Source organism: Melanerpes formicivorus, unplaced genomic scaffold (genome assembly GCF_026170545.1).
Source record: "Melanerpes formicivorus ecotype bairdi unplaced genomic scaffold, bMelFor1.0.p_v2 SCAF_15, whole genome shotgun sequence".
Taxonomy (NCBI): Eukaryota; Metazoa; Chordata; class Aves; order Piciformes; family Picidae; genus Melanerpes; species Melanerpes formicivorus.
In genome coordinates, this window is record NW_027142367.1 from 13784948 (window position 1) to 13804647 (window position 19700).

Genomic DNA, 19700 nt, shown 5'->3' on the forward strand with positions numbered 1-19700 from the left:
CCTACCTAGGTTTAGTGTTTTCTGTTAGTGTGTGTGTTTGGTTTTATGTGGGTTGGTTGTTTGGTTTTCTTTTTTTACCTTCTAATGCCTTCTAACAAAATATGTGTATTGATTTCTTTTGGAATGATGCCTAGTAATTTCATCTTTGAGGAACTGACAACTTCCAAATGAAAACATATTTCACTGCAGAAGTACAAGGGTCTTCACAGCAGGTAAAGTGTAATTTGAAGTACACTGTAAGGTAGCATTCTTCATGGGACTGAATGAGAATGCTACAGGCATGCTGGATAGTTCTCTTAGAGGTTCAGCTAGCAAAGTTAAGCTGACCTCTTCATTCTGTGTTAAGGAGCAATGTTTGTGAATTTCATGGTAAAGCAGGAAATCAAAAGTGCAGTGTTAATAAAGGCAAATACTCCTCTGGGATTCACAGAAAACCCCCCATAATTATTGACATCTTGGGCTTTTTTTACAGATTCCTATCAAATACAATTAGATTGATTATGTATTAAGCAGGTCCCTTCGCATGATGAGTACTATACTAAAAACCTGATGTGAAAAAGAGGGAGGGCAAAATTAAGTGTACGGAATTCTCATGACTCTTTCTTGACGCTTTCAGCTAAGCACTTTGCAAATAGATTTTTATTTACAGTTTCTTTCTTTTTAAAATTAAATACTCTTATGACTCTGACCACAGTGGAAGAAATGAGATAATATTTTCTTCTCAAGGACTCAAGAGTTAAGATCCTAGCATGAAGTAAAACGGGAGCACATCGAAACATGATTATGATTGTGTCAAGCTTTCTGATCCATGCTGCAAACAGAGTACATGACTTGCTTACAGACTAGACAGAAGTCACAGAATCACAGAATGTTAGGGGTTGGAAAGGGACCTCGAAAGATCATCTAGTCCAACCCCCCTGCCAGAGCAGGATCACCTGGAGCAGATCACACAGGAGGGTGCTGTGGGAAACGGTGTCAAATGCTTTACTGAAATCAAGATAAACCACATCCACTGCTGTACCGTCATCTATCCACCTACTTAAGTCAGTAGACAAGTCACACAAAGTAGATATTTAAATACAATAGTGTAGAAAGAGTTAGGTCATTAACGTGCAAAGAAAATCTCATGTTCTTCAAAAACATTAGTAAGATCTCTAATTTCAGAGGTGTTGTGGCCAAACTTATGGTGTCTTGATAAAGATCCATTTCCACAATTTGAGATTTCATCCTTTTAAAAGAGATCAAAATGTGCATAGAGTAAATATAACATTCAAAACCATGAGCAGCTTTTCAGTATTTTGGCTTTACATGTGGGTTTATAAAATAAATATTTATGTCTGGATCCTGTGCCATTTTGACAATTAAAAGTATAGTTAATATTTAATATACTTTCTTTATCTCCAGTGATATCTGAATGTCATATTTGTTGATGAAAATTTTGCTAGATATATGTACCATATACATACATGGAACCAAATCTTCACCACTAGTCTAAATTGTCTAATGACCATAGGAAAGCCCCAATATTAATACAGAGTAAAATGGTTATACAAAAGCTTCCTAGCCTGCCCTTTCCTCTGGTGGTATCTTACCCTTAAACATCTTTCAGTTGACAGTTTTTCTCTCTGAAAGGCAATACAGTGCCAATTTATCAACATTCTCAACTTCTCCCTCTGAGAAAAGTATGATGTTCATCAGGAGGTATTCTTGTTCTCTCTCCTGGGTTTGCTTTGGGCTAATTTTAAATATGTGGAAGTTTGTTTAGATTTGGTTTTGGTTTTGCTTGTTCGTTTTGTTTTGGCTGGTTGGTTGGAATTTTTTCCCTTCTTTTTCTCACAGCCCCAGCTCTCCTCTCAGAGCCTTCCAGTTGAAGGCACAAAGTGACAGAGTCACCTCCCCCAGCCTCAGGTCTCTTTTCAAGGACTGCCATTTGGTAGATTCTGGCCTGGTCAGGCCCATTCCACACTGGGGATCATAGGACTTAGGCTAATAAGACAAGAGCCCAGAGACCACTTTCAAAATGAGCTGAAACTATGTCAGTCTCAGACAAAGCCTAGAGATCCAGCACTGACCAATCAATACTGAGCCTGTGGCCTTTGGTTGGTGATGGCAAAATCATGCCTACTGGGCTACATAAGGCCTTTTTGTTCCAGATTAAATTTCATAAACACTTTATTGTGTCCTCCTGTAGAACAAAGTTTGCATGTCAAATGTGAAACTTTTCTTACCATGAAATTCCATAAATCCCCTGTTTTCTGAATCATACTTTTATTAGAATAAACCTTTATTAGAATAAACCAAACCAGGTTGGAAGAGACCTTCAAGATCATGGCGTCCAACCCATCAACCAATCCAACCCACCCAAACAGCTAACACATGGCACCAAGCACCCCATCAAGTCTCCTCCTGAACACCTTCAATGACAGCGACTCCACCACCTCCCCGGGCAGCCCATTCCATAGCGCAATCACTCTTTCTGTATAGAACTTCTTCCTAACATCCAACCTGAACCTCCCCTGGCGCAGCCTGAGACTGTGTCCTCTTGTTCTGGTACTGGGTGCCTGGGAGAAGAGACCATCATCAGCCTGTCTACAACCTCCCTTCAGGTAGTTGTAGAGAGTGATAAGGTCACCCCTGAGTCTCCTCTTCTCCAGGCTAAGCAGCCCCAGCTCCCTCAGCCTCTCCTCATAGGGCTTTAGCAAACTGCACAGCAAAAGGATGTTTTGCCAGATGTGCTCTTTCAATTAACTGTTTCTTGATTTATTTTATGCATTTTTAAACCTAGAATTTTAATTTCATTCACAGGCATGGAAAACAGCCCAAGTAATAAGGAAATAACTCTCAGGCAGTTTCTCTGTTAACCACTTAAAAGTGTTTTCTAAAGCCGTATTTCAAACTTTCCGATTGTTCAACCAAATATTTCAAGCTTAATTCTTTTTGTATTTCTTCTTCAAGTTTCAAAATAGCAGGTAGAAAGGGAATCAGCTTCTTCACTAAATAAGGCTGTCAAACACTCAATCTGAGGAGTTCAAAAATCAAAAGAATAAATACCCAAGCCAGTCAGTAGTTTCAGAAACAGTAGACAGGGAGAAATCTTTGCTTTGCAGCTGGTACCAAATGCATTTTAAAAAGCATTGTAAGCACATTACTTTTTGTGTCAGTCCAAATCTGTGTCTGTGCCAGAGGTTCACCGCTGCTGGTTCACAGAAAGCAGAATCCTGTGGATCCCAATTACAGGCTTTTTCTGTAGGCTAACATCACAGAAACTGAAAATTGGGACTCACCTACTTTATCTCTGCTTTGAATCTTGTCTTTGAACTACAGTAATAAAAACCATTTTCTGTCATTATTCCTTAACAAGTGTCTGCAGAGTATAGGGAATTTTTGAAGACAAGTCAGTTTCCTGTAGTGTTAAATAGAATTATTCAGCTTCAGAGGCTGTACTGTGAATATAGATACATTTTTTTTTTCCCCACAACACAGCTTGGTGAGGAATGACTCAAACTTAAAGCTTACTAACCTCATACTGACTTAACAAGTACTCTCTTGCTTAAATTAATTAGAAGAAAAAGAAATTCAGGAAAAATAAAATATGTTGAAGACAGCAAAATATTGAACCTTGGTGGATCATAGCCACTCAGGTCCTTGCCAATGTCTTAAAGACTTATAATCTTTCTCACAAATGCATTCAAGCTACAGTAATTTAGTACTGATGCATCTGTAACTTTTAATGATCTGTTTAATCAGGTTGTGAATAAACAAAAGTAGGATAATTTTAAAAATCCTTTTTGGAGCAAGGGTTTGGACTGTCTCTGAAACATAGCCAGCACCCAGTGAGATTACAGAAAAGAGGAAAGTGCTGGGGTTGTTCAGTCTGGAGAAAAGGAGGCTGAGGGGGGACCTCATTGCTCTCTACAGCTACCTAAGGGAGGTTGGAGAGAGGGGGCAACCTCTTCTCCATGTTGGCAAGACACAGGACTAGAGGAAATAGTTTCAAGCTGTGCTGGATGCTAGGAAATATTTATTCACAAAGAGGGTTCTCAAACATTGGAACAGTCTGCCCAGAGCAGTGGAATAGAATAGAATAGAATAGAATAGAATAGAATAGAATAGAATAGAATAGAATAGAATAGAATAGAATAGAATAGAATAGAATAGAATGGAATAGCATGGAATGGAATGGAATGGAATGGAATGGAATGGAATGGAATGGAATGGAATGGAATGGAATGGAATGGAATAGCATGGAATGGACCAGACCAGGTTGGAAGAGACCTTCAAGATCAACCCATCATCCATCACCACCTAATCAGCTAAACCATGCAACCAAGCACCCTATCAAGTCTCCTCCTGAACAGCTCCAATGATGGTGACTATACCACCTCCCAAGGCAGCACATTCCAATGGGAAATCACTCTCTCTGCGAAGAATTTCTTCCTAACATCCGGTCTGAACCTCCCCTGGTGCAGCTTGAGACTGTGTCCTCTTGTTCTGGTGCAGGTTGCCTGGGAGAAGAGACCAACCCCCACCTGGCTACAACCTCCCTTCAGGTAATTGTAGACAGCAATAAGGTCCCCCCTGAGCCTCCTCTTCTCCAGGCTAATCAACCTCAGCTCCCTCAGCCTCTCTTCACAAGGCTGTGTTCCAAACCCCTCACCAACTTTGTTGCTCCTCTCTGGACATGTTACAACAAATCAACATCTTTCCTAAACTGAGGGGCCCAGAACCAGACACAGTACTCAAGGTGCAGCCTAACCAGTGCAGCGTACAGGGGCAAACTCTCCCTGGAGGTATTTAAGCAGCCTGTGGACCTGGTTCTTAAAGACATGGTTTAATGTACTTAAAGGTGACCATTTGGTGCGGGGTCAAAGGTTGGACTAGATGATCTTTGAGGTCTCTTCCAACTGCATGTTTTCTGTGATTATCTGAAATTTGTCATATTAATTTGGATAATCCAATACATCATTTTGTGTATTTTATCAGACTGTTGCTAATTTCAATGAATGTGTCACATGGTCACAAAAAAATGTAAGACTGTTGAAAGTCTGGGAATGACTGAGAAATATTTATGATTATGGGTTATATCTTTCCAAAATACCCTTTGAAAAGTTCCCTTGCAAGACAGCCTGCTGGGTAAAACTGTGCAGTGTGTCTATGTGAACAATCACTGTGTTTCCCTAACTCATTTTATGGCCTAGATAAGTCTGTCATTACACAGCATCTTTTGGCTTCTTGAAAACTGTTGGTTTGCATGTCATTAAGGTGTAATAATAGTCCGATGTCTGTAATGTGTAATGTTAATCCTGATGTTCATTATCTCCCCTGCATGCCTCCAGGGACTGCTATTTACACTGCTATGGAATTGCTAATTAATTTTCTATATTCAAAGTGTCAGCAACTAGCCTCTCATTTCCACAAAAGTATTGTGCCACTTGGAAGAAAACTCGGGGGGGGGGGGGGGGGGGGGGGGGGGGGAAGAGAGTTTTCTGAACTGAACTGCAGGGTGGAGAGAAAATTGAAGTTTAAATCATTCTGATATCTGCACTATACTGAGCATTCAGTACAGTACAAAATGCAGCAAAGCTCTATTTTTAGATTGAAGACCATTGTTGTCTTTGCTAGTCACTATTCAGGCTCCTGGAATTGAATGTGCTTCACTGGATATGTCTGTGTGTGCCTGTAAATTTTTGAATATAAGAAAATGGCTGTGAATGTGTATTCACTAAATTCCTTCTTCCTATTGTAGAGGACTGTTCTCATATTTTTTCAGCTATTGTTGGGTATGTGAAATAATGATCAAAATCCACCTCAGGCTTGATATAAATAATTCACTGAAATTATTGCTGTGTGCTAGGTTTTTGGGAATATGGATTTGTTATTTTCCTGATATACATATATTTATATATCTATGGATAATCTTAATGAGTCATTACACAAAACAAGGGAAAGGGAAAGGGAAAGGGGAAGGGGAAGGGGAAGGGGAAGGGAAAGGGGAAGGGGAAGGGGAAGGGGAAGGGGAAGGGAAAGGGAAAGGGAAAGGGAAAGGGAAAGGGAAAGGGAAAGGGAAAGGGAAAGGGAAAAAGGAAATTAAATGGAAGAGGAAGAGGAAAAGGAGGAAGAAAAGAAAAGAAAAGAAGGGAAGAGAAAGGAAAAGAAGGGAAGAGAAAGGAAAAGAAGGGAAAAGAAAGGGAAAGAAAAGAAAAAGAAAAGAAAGGGAAAGAAAGAAAAGAAAGGGAAAGAAAAGAAAAGAAAAGAAAAGAAAAGAAAAGAAAAGAAAAGAAAAGAAAAGAAAAGAAAAAGAAAAGAAAAGAAAAGAAAAGAAAAGAAAAGAAAAGAAAAGAGAAAAGAAAAGAAAAGAAAAGAAAAGAAAAAGAAAAAGAAAAGAAAAGGAAAAGAAAAGAAAAGAAAAGAAAAAGAAAAGAAAAGAAAAGAAAAGAAAAGAAAAAGAAAAGAAAAGAAAAGAGAAAGAAAAGAAAGAAAAGAAAAAGAAAAGAAAAGAAAAGAAAAGAAAAGAAAAGAAAAGAAAAGAAAAAGAAAAGAAAAAGAAAAGAAAAGAAAAGAAAAGAAAAGAAAAGAAAAGAAAAGAAAAGGAAAAGAAAAGAAAAGAAAAGAAAAGAAAAAGAAAAGAAAAGAAAAGAAAAGAAAAAAAAAAAAAGAAAAGGAAAAGGCAAGGCAAGGCAAGGCAAGGCAAGGCAAGGCAAGGCAAGGCAAGGCAAGGCAAGGCAAGGCAAGGCAAGGCAAGGAAAGGAAGGAAAGGAAAGGAAAGGAAAGGAAAGGAAAGGAAAGGAAAGGAAAGGAAAGGAAAGGAAAGGCAAGGAAAAAGGCAAGGCAAGGCAAGGCAAGGCAAGGCAAGGCAAGGCAAGGAAAGGAAAGGCAAGGAAAGGAAAGGCAAGGAAAGGCAAGGAAAGGAAAGGAAAGGCAAGGAAAGGAAAGGCAAGGAAAGGAAAGGCAAGGAAAAGGAAAGGCAAGGAAAGGAAAGGCAAGGAAAGGAAAGGCAAGGAAAGGAAAGGCAAGGAAAGGAAAGGCAAGGAAAGGAAAGGAAAGGAAAAGGAAAGGGAAAGGAAAGGAAAGGAAAGGAAAAGGAAAGGAAAGGAAAGGAAAGGAAAAGGAAAGGAAAGGAAAGGAAAGGAAAGGAAAGGAAAGGAAAGGAAAGGAAAGGAAAGGAAAGGAAAAAGGAAAGGAAAGGAAAGGAAAGGAAAGGAAAGGAAAGGAAAGGAAAGGAAAGGAAAGGAAAGGAAAGAAAAAAAAAAAAAAGAAAAGACACAACCCAAGTTCTTTTTAACACCCTGAAAAAGATGTGGATTGGTTATTTCTAACACAACCTATAGGTATGCCTCATAGCTATTGCAAAGAGAAAGGTTAAGGTAAGCAACTCAGGAAGCATACAGAGTTATAAAAACCAGATGCTGAAAGGAAAAAAAAAAAGGGCCAATCTCCCTTGATACTACACTATGACATTGACAGAGAGGATAATCAGAAACCTTAAGAGTAGACCCCTTTACATACATATGCAAAGTAACAATTTTCAAAGGTTAGTAGCTCCAAATTGCTGGATTGTTACTTGTATAATACACATAGAAGAACATACATTGACCTGTTATCTTTACAGCTTATTTTTCTAATCAGAAAGTATTTTATTTCCTTACATGATATTACACTGCTAGATGTGGCAAAGTACATGAACTTCTCTGTTACAGAAATGAAAAGAGGTATGTGAACACTTAAGTAATAATGAAGACTTCTGATATAGTTTTAATCTTTAATACAACACAAAATTTATGAGCTATATTCCAAGCTAGTATGAAACAAGACAGATAAAATTGGCTTGATTTACATCACTGCAATAATTGGCTTGGGATTCTTGCTGGCCAGGAGGCCAGCCTGTTTCTCATGAAAATGAAATGTGTTGAGGAGCTGGGATGTCAGACAAGGCAAACTGTGATTTCCCATCTTCTAAAATGTTCCAGTCTCTCATGTGTGTAAATAGTTGTGAAGGAAAGGAATCTGCTAACTAATTTTCCTAGCTCATGAAAGCACTCAGCAATGGAAAGGGCTTTATGGAAGGCAAGTACCAGGCGTTTTTGAAGTGCCGGTTCGCACAAACAGGAAATCATTCTAGAGAACCAACTCTGATTCTACTTTACAAGCCTTTTAAAATGTGATTGCAAACTAGTTGCATAAACAGGCCCATAATCATGTGCATGCTTTTGAAATGCCCAGAAATGCAGGTGGTCATTCAGCTGATACCACTTTTCACCGATGTACCTTGTGAACGCGAAGAAACAATTCTGTCATAAAGAATCTGTAGAACGGGGATGTGAGACACAATTCTTCCTCCCCTGGGACAATGTAACAAAACAGTGTGCCCAGGGAGCAGTAAGAGACTACTCCTCTCCAGATACTGTTAGTTTTGAGATACTCTCATAGAATAGAATGAGATGCTTTGCTGTGACCCCATCTATGCAGGGAAAAATGTATGTGTGATGTTGTGAAAAATCAGAAAATAATGTAGCACGTTGTACAACAGATATGGACAAGATTTGAGGTCTTTACACATAGAAGGTGGCTAATAAATTTTTGAAAATCCACAAACCAAAAACCAGCAAAAAAACCCCAACAAATTATCTAAAACCAAAAGAGAATTAACCCTTAATTGCATAGTTTAAGTCTGATTATCATCTGCTTTAAACAGTTTTTTTCTATGTGGCTCCTCTCTGTAGTATATGCAATGCTGGTATGTATTTTCCTAAAAGTGAATGAATTATGCACTTGTACTCAGCCCATTTTCTATTATATTAGTCCATAAAGGAAGGATTTTACAATTGAACTGATTAACCCAATGGAGAGACCTTTGTGAAGAGATTTTTGTGGAACAAAAGCCTGACTGAATATAATCTGCAGCTTGATCTACTGTTTGTCTCAAGTGTTGAAGCAACAACGATTTCTGAAGAGGAAGATTTCTCACAGATAAGGTCAGAAGTAGATTATGATCATTAGTTGAACTAAGTTGCTTTGTTGTACATTTAAGTGCTTTTCTTATCTTTGCAAGGTGGTGGTGTTATGACAAACAGATAGGACAAAGATCATGGGGAAAATTAAATTCCAGATAGTCCTGTAATCCTTCTGGGCTCATATGCCTTCAGAAGCTAAGGTTGGCTGAAAATCATCTGAAGTGGTGGCTTTTAAGAAGACAAGTGTGCGTGGAGTTTAAAGATACAGTTTCAGTAAAATTCACTGCCTGCATAATTTGACTTAAAGCTTCTACTTTACATGAATTCTGCTCTCTAGCAATTTGCAGTAACTTCTCTGACATTAAACTGCCATTAAAAAATAAAAACAAAACAAAAACTACCAAAAAACCCCCAAACTATCATTTAAATATTTATTATTGAAACATACAGCTGCATTTGCTTTAAAATTTCAGACTTCTTGTTTTGAAGAGAGCAGAACATGCTGTGGAAATTGCAAAAGCTGGAGCTTATTGCCACAAGGGAACCTGCGGCAGTTGTTTTCATGTTGTCTTTTAACTTCCCAGATTAGAATACAAGAGTAAGATCTGAGTGCTTGCTTCATCCAGAGCAGTAGGCATCTAAATCACGTTCAACTTTTGTTGTCACATATGCAGAACTCAACATTCAGTGGGAATGTTCATGATGAGATATACACAGAAATTACTGTCTTGGGGTGGCTGTGGAGCAATTGGGGAAATTGCTTGCAGATGGCCACGTCACTGACTTTGTAGTAAAAGAATGGAGTGAAGAGGATAGTTGGATCTCAGAAGGAAGGGGGATGTGATTCCTGAGACCAGTAAAAGCTAGAAAACCAGAGTCCTGCCCATCATTGCAGTACCTAAGAATATAAAGCATAACCTAATTCTGCTGTGGACACCTGAAATAGCACAAAAATGCTCTTTATAGGGGATCTGCAAGCCTGGTTGATTTTGTGGTCCCTTAGCACCTACAAGAGCTGTCTTATGAGTTTTGGAAGGTAGATCTCTTCTTAGTCATTTCTGGACTTCTTTAGGGACTTGTCCACAAATTTTTGAACCTGAAGACAATGTGTGCCTCTGCAACTTTCTGTGGCATCAAACTCCAGAAATTCTTTGCCTTCTCTGTAGAGAAGTACTTTCATGTATTAATTTTAAACTATTCCCCAACTACTCTTGCAAAGTGCATCTTATACTTTGTATTCTAGAATCTGGAGAGTAGTCCTGGTTTCAGCTTACCTATAGTACCACTGATTTTTAAAATCTCAGTAAACTCCTACCCAGTCTCTCCTATTCACTCTGCAGAGTTTCACTTCCTAAGATAGCTGCTCCATCATTATGGTCACAATAGATCTCCTTCCCTGTGCCTCCTTTGCCTTCACTGCAGGATGAGGTCACCCTGGAAGAGGTCATCATCCTTCCTGAGATATGCTCTCCAAAGGACTATAATTCTGTTTGTGTGCATTGCTTTTACTTAATTGGCTTTCCTAAGTCAGATATTTATGATCCACATTTATAGGGCTCTTATCATAGATGATGTTATTTTAGTCTTTAATACCTTTTTGAGGTAAGGCACTACCAACATCCCCATTTAGAAGATAGAACACTGAAGCACAGAGAAATTGGTGGCATCTGGCATCACTATTAATTTAATATAAGTCTCTTAGGCTTATGACATCATCAGAAGAGCATTTTGCTGTAGCAGGTAGATATCATTTTACCCTTACTAGGCTACAGGTCTATTAACTTGGCATTGTGAAATCTCAAGAGTTTTTCTGAACTTGCTTTGCCTGATTCTCACTTGTTTTGACAATTGTCCAGCAATTAAATAACTATTTCTCACCTGTTTTATCTTAACTTCTCTAACTACCTTTAATGGTAATGGTCTAGTGGACCTAGGTAGTTAGAGTATGTCAAAAATTCCTTCTAGAAGAATCATAGAATCACCTGGGTTGGAAGACACCTCTAAAGGTCATCTAGTTCAACCCCCCCACAGTGAGCAGGGACAGCCTCAACTAGATCAGGTCTCCAAGAGCCTTGTTTATCCTCACCTTGACTATCTCCAGGGATGGGGCCTCAACTGCCTCTCTGGGCAACCTGTTGCCTCTCATCTTGTCACTGTTGGCCTTTGTAAACAGTCCTTCTGCAGTCTTCTTAAGGGCCCCCTTCAGGAGCTGGAGGTGGTAATTAGGTGTCCCCAGAGCCTTTTCTTCTTCAGTCTGAACACCCCTAGCTCTTTCAGCCTGTCTTCATAGCACAGGTTTTCCTGCCCACTGATCATTTTCATGGCCCTTCTCTGGACCTGTCCCATCAGGCCCATGACCTTCCTGGACTGAGGTTCCCAGAGTGGAGTACAATACTCCAGTTGAGATCTCACCAGAGCAGAATGGCAGAATCAGCTCTCAATCTGCTGGCCACATTTCTTTCAATGCAGCCCAGGATGTGATTTGCTTTTAGGTTTAGGACTGGAGGAGATGTACAATTATAAGTCTAAAATATAACTAAAACATAAAAATAGTCCCAAGCAGACCCAATACTGAGAAAGAAGGTGGTACTAACATGAACACTGTGCCCCTCTTAGCAAAGACATTTGTTCGAAGTTGGACTTGCTTAGGCACTTCTAATATTCAGTTTGATGAGGTGCAAGACCATCTTAACTGTGCTTTTTGGTAAGAAATTTAGACCTCAAGGTCCCTTCTCACATGATCTAATATTCTATTCTATTCTAGTCCATTCTATTCCATTCTATCCTATTTCTTTTCTATGAATCCTTCCCTCTTTCTTTCTGAGGAAAACTGAAGGTGTCCACTGTGCATTGGGGACAAATGAAAATATGGGTAAAACACCAGAGAAAAGACAGAAGTAATATGAAATTTTGTGTAGTAATTTAACTATATTAATTATGAGAATGCTCCATAGTCATTAAATGATTTAGACCTGTAAATTGTAAAGACATTCATCAGACTAGAAATGCATTTTAAGATCTGCATATATGTCATGGTAGGGCCAAACAGCCCCAGCGCAAACCCAGACAGACACTAAGGTGTCTAGACATGGTCCCACTCTCTCCCCTCCCTCCTGCAGAAAGCCAGGGTATCGCAGAAAAAGGAACAAAGGAGACAGGACCATGCATATCTGGTAAATAACCATGTATCTATAGTAAGGGCATGTGTTCTAGCCACAGCCTGGCAGAACCCCTTTCTATTGGGTAACTATGTGCTGATTTCATGCCCTATTGGTCCAACCAATTTCAGGCAAGATTTATATACAGGCTTATTTCTAGTTGCCTGTGCCTTGCTTTTGCCTTGTTCAGCCTTGCTCAGCCTTGCTGAAACCTTGCGTGCTTGAACCTGCTTGGACCTTGTCTGGCTTGAAACTGCCTCGAGTGGCATAGCCTTGAGTTGCCTGGTCCAGAGACTGGGATAAAGCCATGAGCATACATATCACAAGCTACAAGAGAAGCCACGAGCTTAGGAGTTGGAGTCAAGCCTGCTTCCCCTTGCAACCAGGATTTTGCCATGCCTTAATTCACCCAGGACAAAGCAAGTGCCTGTCATGATAGTGTTGTTAACAGCCCTCCATCTGGTGAAGCCAGATCAGACACTGAAGACCGTATGGCATTCCTGCCAGCAACCTGCCATGCCTGGTGCATGAGCATCCCAAAGCTTCTAATACAAAGCAGCAACACTCCCTACCTGGGTACAACCAGATGTGAGCAATTAATTCATTGCCTCTTTGGCATAACAGTTCTTGTTGAGTCTCCCCCCCACTGTGGTTGAGCACCATTTTGTTCCTGGGGTACTATCTTTCTCTTATATTCCTCCCAGTTTGTATGAAATAGTTAAATTGTTATAGTTGCCCAATTACTGCACATCCCATTGTAAATATATTCTATCTGTACATCAAACCTTTTGATATGTTTTGGCAATTTCCATAATAGTAAAGGTTATTAATATTTTGATTAATATTGCTGTATTGTTTACAATAAAGGAAATATTATATATCCTTTTCAACAATATACACTTTACCCATAACAGGATTTGATGTGTAACATTGCCTTCTTCATGTGGATTCCAGCATCAAAAGGAATTTAATTGTTCCTAACCATTAAGTCTATCTGCAATCATATATCTCAAAGACATTTGTCTACTTTGATCATAAATTCAAAATGAGTATGAGTATAATTAATGTGAAATTTCAGTGCTATGTGACTTATACAGCTAGGTCTAGCTTGTGATAGAATTTTTGCAAGCATTATTTGCTATACTTTTAGATTAATTTTACAGAGACAATATTTTGGATACTGAGTGTTTCCTGAATATCAGTTGACCAAGGTGTAAATTCTGTTAATATAATTATCCTGCTAAACAAAGGGATCAAAATCGTGACTAATTAAAATCATATGTCTTGCATTTCTGCATTTTTGAAAAGCTCTTCCCATGATGAAATCCTATAAAGCTATCAATTTTTCAACTACACTGCAATGCCAGCTCTGTGATGAGTTGAATTAACAAATTGACAGTTATATTAACAAATTGTCTCCTGAAACAACAGAGCTGATATATCTCAGGCTTTCTAATTTACAGATGCTTCCTGTACTTATTCTGTGACAAGAGCAATTTATGTCCATTCATCTGTGGTCAATGATCAAGACAAAAGAAGAGGATAAACAAAGTCTTACATTAACATTCTCTTTCTCCTGTTTACAGTTGGATTGAAATTACTAGTGGAGTGTCCATAAAGCAGTGGAATAAATACCTTTTGAAATCTCTTACTTCATCATCAAATAATTTTTCCTCTTGTTTTAAGTGTCAGTCATACACACTTTCTTCATAGACACTGAGCACTCTGATTAATTTTGAGCTCCTGGAGTTTGTCTGTTCGTTCTGAATAAATGCTAGAATGATGCAGACTTATTTTTGCAGCAATCTGGCAGAAGCAATAAAAAGTCACTCTCAGAAGCATAGGTTACCTACGTGGTCAGGCAGAAAATGAGCACTTTGGTCTGAAGGTTTTCTGTTATCTCACAGAGTTGTGTAGTTAGGAGTGGTGTAGGTGCAAACAAGGCAGAGTAACAGAAAAGTTTCAATAAAATTGTCAGATAATAGCCTGGAGCAGGACCTACAGTATCTCTCCTATCTTGTAATCTTGGCAACAGGACTTCTCACTGGGGTCACTGTTCTGAGATCTTCTACCTTCAAACAGTTTGAGATTAGCCTTTGAAAAGGTATTTTGACCTGAAGAAGTTTTTGACCTAGTTTGACCAAGTTGTGAAGTATCCTACAGGGCAAAGCCAGTTTTAATTTTACAATGAAAAATGGTGGCATTTAGGAGCAAACCAGTAATTAGTTTATTTATTATTTATTCTTTTGTACAATTCAAACAGTATAACTATTACTGCACTCTGAATGCTGTAGACATCCAATAGGACAGATTAGGCATCTTAAACTAACAGAAATGTTGCCATATCCAGATGGCGTCCAGACACTAGTGGTGTCCTCAAGAGATCAGTGTTGGGCCCAATTCTGTTCAATATCTTTATTGAAGAAATGGACCAGGGGATCCAATCCACCATCTGTAAATTTGCAGATGACAACAAGGTGGGAGCAGGTGTCAATCTGTTAAAGGGTAGGAGGGCTCTGCACAAAGTCTGTGACAGGCTGGGCAGAAGGGCAGAGCCCAAGGGCATGAGATTTAACATGTCTGAGTGCTGGGCTCTACACTTTAGCCACAGCAACCCCATGCAGTGCTACAGGCTGGGGACAGAGTGGCTGGAGAGCGGCCAGGAAGAAAGGGACCTGGGGGTACTGGTTGATAGTAGGCTGAACGTGAGCCAGCAGTGTGCCTAGGTGACCAGGAAGGCTAATGGCATCTGGTCCTGAATCAAGAATAGTGTGTCCAGCAGGAGCAGGGAGATCATTCTGCCCCTGTACTCAGCACTGGTTAGGCCACACCTTGAATACTGTGTCCAGTTCCAGGACACTTAGTCTGAGAAAGATGTTAAGATGCTCAAACATGTCCAGGGGAAGGCAACAATGCAGGTGAGGGGTCTGGAGCGTAAGCCCTGTGAGGAGTGGCTCAGGGAGCTGGGATTGTTCAGCCTGGAGACGAGGCTCAGGGAAGACCTTATTGTTGTCTACATCTACCTGAAAGGAAGTAGTAGCCTGGTGAGGGTCAGTCTCTTCTCCCAGGCAACCAGTGACAGAATGACAGGACACAGTCTCAAGCTGTGCCAGGGGAGGTTTAGGCTGGATGTTAGGAAGAAATTCTTCACAGAAAGAGTGATTGGCCATTGGAATGTGCTGCTCAGGGAGGTGGTGGAGTCACCGTCCCTGGAAGTGTTTAAAAAGAAAGACTGATGAGGCACTCAGTGCCATGATTTAGTTAATTAGAAGGTGTTTGGAGATACTTGATGATCTCAAAAGTATTTTCCAACACGGAAAAGACATGTGAATTTCACACGTGATTCTGTGAAATTCTGTCTTGATTCATACCAAGTCCATTAGACCTATGCATTATGGCAAAACCATGTTTTCACGTTAGGTGGTTGTGTTTCTGATCCTGTTAAACATACTGATGTTTTAATATCTGGTGTTTGTGCATACCAGATATATTTTACCTGCAGTGATTTCAGTGCAATCATGGCTATATCTTCAATGTTTTTTCTTTTATTTTTTTTCTTATCTAACAATAAACAGAATACAGTACATTAATTCTAAAAAATCAGTTGATGTCTGAAACACTATTTAGATTGATATAAAGCTTTATGATGATTTGGAAGCTGACTGGTGTGTATATACTTTACTATTGGTGCATTGATCAACTTGTCTGACTGCTTCTGCAAGCTTAGAATGTTTGTTTGCTGAAAGGATGATGTGTGATTGTGTACAAAACTTCCTGGGTTTGAGTGAAAAGATTTGTATATTAAGTATATAGACTAAGTATTACACAATATCACAGTATAACTTAGGTTGGAAAGGACCTCGAGGATCATTGAGTCCAACCTATCAACACAGACCCCATGACTAGACCATGGCACCAAGTGCCACGTCCAATCCCCTCCTGAACGCCTCCAGGGACAATGACTCCACCACCTCCCTGGGCAACCCGTTCCAATGACGAATGACTCGCTCGGTGAAGAACTTCCTCCTCACCTCGAGTCTAAACCTCCTCTGGTGCAGCTTGAGACTGTGTCTCCTTGTTCTGGTGCTACATGGCCTACATTCTTCCCTTGTCATACTTTTAACATTGTAAACCACATACATAAATTATATCGACTGTTGATTGAACTGTTTGCTGCTTCAGACTTAGATTGCTAACCCATTATATATGAAACAATATAATAAGTGCATTTATTCTAAATACAACCTAATAAATTAAGGACTATACTGGGATCTAAATTACACAGATACACCTGTGCATTGTAGTGACCAATATCCTGAACATTACCCTCCTCCTAAGTTCATTGTTTTGCTTTGCAAAGATTCTTGTGACCTCTGTAAATGATCCTCCTGAGCCACACATTCCCCCAGATAGTTGTTTTTACTGCCTTTCTAATTGTCCCAATCATAACTTGGATATAGGAGCATATAGAGATGTTTCTCTTGCCTGAAAATCTTTCCTGAAACTCAAGCATTGATGAGATATTCTTCTAGGAATAAAATAAAGATAATGTGTTCCAAGATCATAGCAACTACTGCAGCAACCAGCAAGGAAACAGTATCTGCTTCTTGAAATCTCATTTTTCAGTATCCCAATTTTGTGCATTTGCTAATGTTTAGTAGAGAGATTATTAAGCATATGTAATTTTCTCATTACCATAAGCACTTCCTGATAATTTTAGTTATGACTTTGACAATTTGCAGTTTCTCTTGCTAGAAATTCTTGATCTTCACGAATGCAAGGAAAACAATTCCTTGTTGGAATAGTTGAAAGGAGTGTAAATTTCCAAATAAAACAAAGTGGTTATTATGTTTTGTGTTTTTTTATGGGAATAAAACATTTTTATTTTTAAAACATATATTTCACCCCAAAAACTCCTATGGTGAGTGTATAGAAATAATTAAATACAAGATAGTTTACAGATTTCAGAGTTCAGCTGTCTTACACAAACATTCATGTTCATGTGAGCAGTGAAATGCCTCAAAAAGAGAACAGTTATTTTGTGGATAGCAGTGGAGGTCCACATTTCAAGTGTCTTTTACCTGGATCTGGTGAGACTGCCTGAACTGCTGTTCTAGTGAGTGTCTGTAGCCTGGTTGCTCCTGTATCCTATGTGACAATTCCAGCATATGCTTGAATATTTATAATGGATCATTTCAAACTGTGTTCAAAGCATCTCCAACATAGAAAAGTCTGAACTAACAGGGGGTTCCTGGGGTGTCCTGGTTCATCTCCCCAAATGTTAGTAGCACATGCAAGCATACAAATAGCATCATTTAGTTGGCTTAAGGATTATCCTTATTTCCCACTTGTAAAGTTTCTGTAATAATAATTAGTAAATTGCTTGTGAAGAACATCACTTCAACTGTGCAGATACTACCTGGGGAGCTCCTGAACCACCCAGGAAGCTGATGACTGAGTATATGTGGTATACATGTAAGTACAGCCCTGATACACAGCTGTTTCACAGCTGTAAAACCAAGATAATCTGAAGTTTAAGCCTCATATAGTAAACATGGCTTAAATTTCACAGGTCTTGCACCCCCAGGGAGTTAGATTTTCCTTTGGATTAAAGTAACACATTTTCAGAATGAAAAATATCTATTACATTCAAAGGAATTACTTCCTTTGAAGCCCAGAGTGATTTTTTCCTATTTATTTCGGCTTTTTAAATCCTTTTTACATTTGAAATTTTGAGCAAAGAGTACATTAAAAATTCTGTATGATTTATGCTAACATTTGAAGTTATATCAATTTTTATTATATTTTATTAAAAAAAATAAGTCCCACAATCTTTACCTGTTAAAATAGTGAATAAAATTATCTTCCTTATAAAAAATAACAATAATTCAAAACCTTACATTATAGTAAGCTCAAAATGTGACAAAGCAGAAGAAAGCACCCAGAAACTGAATAATAGACAAATCAAGACTATGAGGTACTTTTTTATATGATTGATATAAGGAAAGACAGAGTAATGGTGGATGCCTGACTTACAGAAGTTTTAAAATTGCTCTTTCTGCATTCCTTCTGTGGTAAGAGATATATAAAAGGGCTACAAGAACAATCAGAGGACTGGAGCACCTCTCCTATGGAGACAGGCTGAGAGAGTTGGGGTTATTCAATTTGGAGAAGAGAAGGCTCCAAGAAGACCTTATTATGGCCTTTCAGTATCTAAGCAGGTCCTACAAGAAAGCTGGTGAGGGACTCTTTTGGGGTGTTGGGTAGTGATAGGACTGGGGGAATGGATCCAAGCTAGAGTAGGGGAGATTTAGATTGGATATTAGCAAAAAGTTCTTCACCATGAGGGTGGTGAGACACTGGAACAAGTCGTCCAAGGAGGTGGTAGAAGCCCCATCCCTGGAAATTTTTAAGGCTAGGCTGGATGAGGTTCTGGACAACCAGATCTAGTGTGAGAGGCCCCTGCCCTTGGCAGGGGGGTTGGAACTGGATGATCTTTGAGGTCTCTTCCAATCCTGACAATTCTGTGCTTCTGTTATATCCTTTGCCTCTCCCATGACACAGGGTATTAGGTAGCTCCAGTATATGACCACTAAAAGTAGTTCCTTTTCTCAGTCTTGAACAAATCCAGAATTATAGGAAACCAGCCTGACAATTCAGCAAACGTACATTAAGCAGCATGAACATTTCCTACCATTTCTCTTCCAAGGAACATGTTCCTGGATGTTCCACTCCTTTACTTAACTGTAATTTATATCTTACTTTAAAAATAATAATAATAATAATAGTAATAGTAATAATCATAGTAATAACAATAATAATAACAACAATAAAGGAGGCTGGGCATTCTATTTTAGAGAATAAAAACTCTATGTGAAAAATGTTCACTGTATGCTATTTAAAGAGAAGTTTGTGTTTCTGGAACAGGAGCCTAAAATGCTCTCTTCCCAGCAGTTGATGTACACACCACATACTGTGTACTCCTGTTTTTCTCTGAAATACTAAAGCAGTGAAAGCAGAGGTAAAAAAATGGACTGCAATTTCATGATATCTGTCATTGAAAAGAAGGGGTCACCTGGGTAGCCCACTCAGGGCTTTTCCATATTACATGACAAAGTGACTCATGTTAGTCTTCAAGTGACAACAGTTCTTGTTTATTCTTTTCCCAGAAGAATATCCACTGCAAATCAATGTCTCACATTTATCTGGTACCTGGAAACATCTCATCCCAATGTAAGAATTGAGTTTCTTGTTACACTATATCTCTTCTAAATTTATCATTGTAATAAATTGTTGCTGCATTTATCCTAATTTTTCATCAGGGTCACATCATCTGCTTAATTGTGACCACTGGTAGAGCTTGACAGTAGCAGACCACTTGTGGCAATGCTTGAAGACATGAACATCATCACCATGACCAGGAGTGACTGCACTAATTAGCTTCATACTGCTCAGTGAAAGAATATGTGAGATGTTACACTCATTTAATCCAAAACTGATGAGGATCTTGACCAGATCTACAAAGAGAGGCTGGAATTAAGAGGTTCCTAGATGTCCTCAATCAAAACAGGTCTGATTTAACACTGTATTT